This window comes from Theropithecus gelada, chromosome 10 (genome assembly GCF_003255815.1).
Source record: "Theropithecus gelada isolate Dixy chromosome 10, Tgel_1.0, whole genome shotgun sequence".
NCBI lineage: Eukaryota > Metazoa > Chordata > Mammalia > Primates > Cercopithecidae > Theropithecus > Theropithecus gelada.
Window position 1 is genome coordinate 32,930,249 of NC_037678.1, and position 6,078 is coordinate 32,936,326.

At 44.6% G+C, this 6,078-nt stretch overlaps 1 pseudogene; it reads left to right on the plus strand.

Annotated features, from left to right (window-relative positions):
• Nucleotides 1-1,078: 1,078 nt before the first annotated feature.
• Nucleotides 1,079-1,677, plus strand: LOC112633164 (annotated as a pseudogene).
• Nucleotides 1,678-6,078: the final 4,401 nt, after the last annotated feature.

Consider the following 6,078-nt stretch of genomic DNA (forward strand, 5'->3'; position numbering starts at 1 on the left):
TTAGCTTGTTGAAGTTCTTTATTGAGAATCATGTGTGCTACAAATACATTTTTTCTGTTTGTGGCTTGCCGTTTTAGTCTCTTAATGCTGTCTTTTGACACCAGAACTTTAAATGTGGTCAAATTATATTAGTGTTTCCCTTTATGGTTATTGCTTCTTAATTGCCATTTATGGCATCTTTTCCTAATTTGATGTCCTAAAGATATAGTTCTGTTACCTTCTAGATCAGTGCCATGCAATAAAAATATGAAGTGAGACATGTATTGCCTATTTAGACTAAATATTGTGTATCTAGGCTAAATATCTAGTGTCCACATCAGAGAGAAAAAGGAACCTGATAAAGCTAATGTTAATAATGTTTTATTTAACTTGGTATATCCAAGTTATTTTACTTTCAAAGTTTCAATATAAAAATTGACACATGGCTGGGCATGGTGGCTCATGCCTGTAATCCCAGCACTTTGGGAGGCTGAGGCGGGCAGATCACATGAGGTCAGCAGTTGGAGACCAGCCTGACCAACATGGTGAGACTCTGTCTCTACTAAATACAAAAAATTAGCCTGTCGTGGTGGAGCATGTCTGTAATCCCAGCTACTTGGGAGGCTGAGGCAGGAGAACTGCTTAAACCCAGGAGATGGAGGTTGCAGTGAGCCGAGATTGCATTATTACACTCCAGCCTGGGCAACAAGAGTGAAACTCCTATCTCAAGAAAAAAAAAAAAAATTGAGACATTTGACATTGTTCTTTCTACTTTATTTATTTATTTTCTCCTGCCTCAGCCTCCTGAGTAGCTGGGATTACAGGCACCTGCCACTGCTCCCAGCTAATTTTTTTTTTTTTTTTTTTTTTTTTTTTTTTGGTATTTTTAATAGAGATGGGGTTTCACTGTCTTGGCCAGGCTGGTCTCGAACTCCTGACCTCGTGATCCACCCACCTTGGTCTCCCAAAGTGCTGGGATTACAGGCGTGAACCACCGTACCCAGCCCGTTTTTCCTACTGTTTAAAATTCTAGCGGGGCGGCAGCAGGGGCGCCTCTGGAGGCCGCAGTCCAGGTCCTGGCTTCGGCCCCAGCCCCACCATGGTGACCCTTGCTGACCTGCTGGTGCTCCTGGCCGCGCTCCTGGCCATGGTCTCAGGCTACTTTATTAGCATCAACCCACATGCCGAGGAGTGCTTCTTTGAGCGGGTCACCTCGGGTACCAAGATGGGCCTCATCTCTGAGGTGGCGGAGGGCAGCTTCCTGGACATCAATGTGGAGATAATAGGACCAGATAATAAAGGGATTTACATAGGAGATGGAGAATCCAGTGGGAAATACACATTTGCTGCTCACATGGATTCCGAAGTTTGTTTTAGTAACCAGATGTCTACCATGACTCCAAAAATAGTGATGTTCACCATTGATATTGGGGAGGCTCCAAAAGGACAAGACATGGAAAAAGAAGCTCACCAGAACAACTTAGAAGAAATGATCAGTGAGCTAGCAGTGGCGATGACAGCTGGAAAGCACAAACAGGAATACATGGAAATCGGGAGAGGATACATGGAGCCATCAACAACAACACAAACAGCAGAGTGGTTCTTTGGTCCTTCTTTGAAGCTCTTGTTCTAGTTGCCATGACATTGGGACAGATCTACTACCTGAAAAGCTTTTTTGAAGTCCAGAGGCTTATTTAAGAAGCCTCTTCCTGGCTGGTCACGGTGGCTTACGCCTGTGATCCCAGCGGATCACAAGGTCAGGAGTTCAAGACCAGCCTGACCAACATGGTGAAACCCTGTCTCTACTAAAAATACAAAAATTAGCTGGGCGTGGTGCTGTGAGCCTGTAATCCCAGCTACTCAGGAGGCTGAGGAAAGAGAATCCCTTGAACCCAGGAGGTGGAGGTTGCAGTGAGCCAAGATCACACCACTGCACTCCAGTCTAGGTGACAGAGACTCTGTCTCAAAAAAAAAAAAAAGGCCTCTTCCTGATGATCCTAAACTCTGAATTCACTGTTTACCAAACAGCTTGGTCATAATAATATCATTAGTTTCTCCATTTTTATTTTCTGAACTATACATTCACAACTTATGTTTCTTTGTGATTAATAGATACTGGGATATTGTGGGGGGAAACACCTTTTCAGAAAAGTTATAGTGGAAATTTGACAGTTGATTGGCATAATTTCTTATTTGAATGCTCCCTCCATTAAGTGAAATATGGGGTATAGTTTTTTATTATTTCTTCTTTTTGTTTTCACAATAAAATGCAGTTTGTTCAGGAAGTCAGCACAAAGCCTGTACTGTACTAAAATGACTGCATTCTTCGGACTCCCTCAATTTGTGGTTCAGGTCACTAAGATTTTGTTGAGTCCTTAGGAGAAACAACAGTATGAATCTTGATGGTTTCTGCCCATCCTAATGGCAGAGCTCTCTGACTTGGGCGTATGCTGCCAGGCTGGGTACTTTTCTACTTTGTTTTCTTGTTTTGCTTTAAAGCTACAACTCAGCATACATTTTGCCCCATACATTTTTACATTGAACCTTAGGACTCAGTCACCTCCAGTTAAATTGATGACACAAGTAGCTAATAATCATTTTTGGGTTTCTGCCTGACCTTCTAATTTTCTGTTAAAGCTAGTTCCCTGGGTGAGAGAATCGAAATGACTTTCTCTTGTTCTCTGATGATGGGTTTAAAATTGCCAGTGAGTGGTGGCTCTTTTTCTTTCCACACTGGCACATCCACTTCCCTCACTCTTGGCACATAAGAAACATGCATTTACATAATTGGAAAAATCTGGATTTCTGATGCCAAAGGGTTGAAGCCTCTTGGATTTCATTGCAGTGATATATAGCCACCATTTTATTTTTGATCAGCGGTCTTTGTTTTGGGCATCAGTGTCCGCCCCAGGGTTTTTGTTTCGGTCTTTCTTTAGGTCTTTCTTTTTCAACACATGTAAATTTTGCTTTGTGTAAAATGAAATGACTTTCTCTTGTTCTCCGATGATGGGTTTAAAATTAGAAGAGCCGGCCGGTCGCGGTGGCTCACGCCTGTAATCCCAGCACTTTGGGAGGCCGAGGCGGGCGGATCACAAGGTCAGGAGATCGAGACCACGGTGAAACCCCGTCTCTACTAAAAATACAAAAAATTAGCCGGGCGCAGTAGTGGGCGCCTGTAGTCCCAGCTACTCAGGAGGCTGAGGCAGGAGAATGGCGTGAACCCGGGAGGCGGAGTTTGCAGTGAGCCGAGGTCGCGCCACTGCACTCCGGCCTGGGGGACACAGCGAGACTCCGTCTCCAAAAAAAAAAAAAAAAAAAAAATTAGAAGAGCCTCTGGTTTTGGTATGGGGACAATCCAGGATTACATTATGACTCATATATATTAGTTGTACTTTTTTTTTTTATCTTTGCAACGGGAAAACTACAAGTAATGACTTTTACATAATTAAGTTTGTTACAGGTTTTCATGTTCAGGATAAACAATTTTTCAACCTTGGGTGAGAACACTTGCAACAGTTTATTGAGGTGACTTTCACCTCAGGACAACTGTTGTATGCGTGTGTGTGTGTGTGTGTGTGTGTAACACTTCAAAATCGATTTAAAATATGTAAACAAAATTGGTTGTATCTAACATGTCTCAGATTTGGTAAATAAATAATTCTTTTTAAAAACAACAACAAAATTCCAGTGTAAGTTCTACACTTAATAGCATGTCTCAAGTGTTCAGTAGCCATGCATGGGCAGAGCAGTGTGGCAGTCCTTGTGCTCTGGATCTGTGGCATTTGTCTGCTTGTCTGTGTTTTCCCCACTCCTACACTATCTTAATTACTATAATTTTCATGATGAGTTCTGGTATCTGGTAGGCAAAAATGTCTTAGGAGAATGTGGACTAACCTTGGCTTTTTGCATTTCTGTATAAATTTTAGTTGTCAAATTCTCAAAAATATAGTGAGATTTTAATTGAGATTCTGTTGACTCTAGATATCTAAAGTCCCTGCCGTGGTTCTGGAATCCTAGGGTGAATACAAATAAATTCTGGAATAAACAAGACCCAAAAAACATGAACAAAATCAAAACTGAGTCTCGCTCTGTCTCTAGCAGGGGCCTTGTGCCCTGTGAGCTCTCAGGGGTAATGGTTCTTGCCCTTACTTTAACCCAGGGCAGGACTTACCCTCCTTGAGAACAGATGAGGTGCTTCCCACTCCTCATTCACCTCTATTTTCTCTGTCTCTGGCCCTGTGGTTTGTTCTGTGGCTACAGACTGAGTTCCATGGAGAAGCCAGGGACAAATGTAGAAGCTTAGGCCATCTGGCTGATCAGGCAGGGAAGGAAAGGAGCAGACTGTTTAGAGAAAGAAAATCAAAGAGGATTAACGAGATGGGAGTGAAGGCAAAATACAGATAGCAGTAGGTGACCAGGACCTGGCCATGGAAAGGGCTCCCGTGACTTACTGAGGCTGAATGCAGGTTTGCCATTGTCTTGCTTCTCTTTGTCCACCAGGTCAGGCTGCTGAAGCCATGGTCCTGGCCATTCTGAACTGCACCAAAACTGCTCCAGGAGCAGGAAAAACATCTCCAAGATGAGATCTTTGAATCGCCAGGTCTGGTTGCAGGTGGCAGGGCTGGAGGCTGAGTTCTAGAAAGAAGGGCTACAAGGAGGAGTAGGGGGATCGATAGGGGAGTGACAGGAAAAAGTTCAGGGACCACAGCATTCGCAAACAGAGCTAGAAGTAGTGGTAGAGGAATAGATAAAGGAGTCACAGGAAAGAGTTCTGGGACTAGAGTATCGGGAAGTAGTAGGGCTAGGATGAGGAGTAGGCGGATAGACAGGGGAGTGACAGGAAGGAATTCTGGGACCACAGCACTGGCAAGCAGGGCTAGGAGGAGGAGTAGGTGGATAGATAGAGGAGTCACAGGAAAGAGCTCTGAAACCACAGCTTTGGCAAGCAGGGCTAAGAGGGCTAGAGGCATAGATAGGGAAGTTGCCAGAAAGAGTTGTGGGGCCACGGCATTGGCAAATAGATAGTCTGTGATGAAGAGCAGAAGAGCAGGGCAGGAAGAGTTTTAGGGTAGGGTAGTGGGGAGGGCAGGCATGAGCCACAGTGGGATAACAGTGAGAGCAGAAAACTGAAAAATCTACATACTTCTGGAGAGGAGAAAGAGTCTTGGCAGATTGAGGATAAAGGGGGGGTAAGTGGGTTGCCTTAGGAGAGCGGGTTGGATTACAAGGGTGGCATGGATTAGGAGGGTGCGGAATCAAACTGGGTATCGGGCGGGGTGGAAATTGAGAAATTGGAGGGAGCCTTCTTGTCATTTCTTCATTGAGAATTCTAGTTAAGCACTTGTCCCAGTGAGTCCAAATGAGTAACTGGGGTGTTGCCCAGACCTACTCCAGCATTTATCTCATGCCCACCCCTCGCATCATACCATGTCTGAATGCCCATTATGATGCCTATGTGCCCCTCCCTTTTGGCCTAGGGAGAGGATCCCAGTCTCTAGGTTTAAGAGTATCATGGCAAATAGCAAAGAGAAGAAATGGGGGCTGTAATATTAGTCCCCGTTCTGGGGATACCATATAGTTATGCCCTTCTGTAGGCAAAGTTTGATTAAACGGCCAAGAAGGAGTTAGGGGCTTGGGGCCTAGGAGAGTGGTTCTGAAGCAGGACTTGGGAAAATGGGAAGAAGTCAGTGCTCCAGTCTTTCACTTACATTTTTCAAAGTACTTTCACATCATTTATTTACTGTATGAATATATGTGATTAGAGGAGAGATGCTATGTTCACTGTATCAACGAGGACACTGAAGACCAGAGAGGAAGCTGCCATAGGAGGGGGTGACAAAGCAAGTGGGACTAGAACTTGGGCCAAAAGGAGGAGCAGGTGGGAGGGAGCACAAAATAGCCCAGAGTGCTGACCAGCAGCCTCAACCGCTCCTGTCTCTCTGGACAGGGTCCTGCAGGGGGCGCTTCAGAGCACAACTTGACTTTCTGTAGTAACCTCTTGGTCCCTGTTCCCCTGTCCTCTTAACAGGAACCATAAACATAGGGCCAATGCTAGCAGGAGGACTGCCCACTCCTGGACATGTAATGACTAGATTTAGA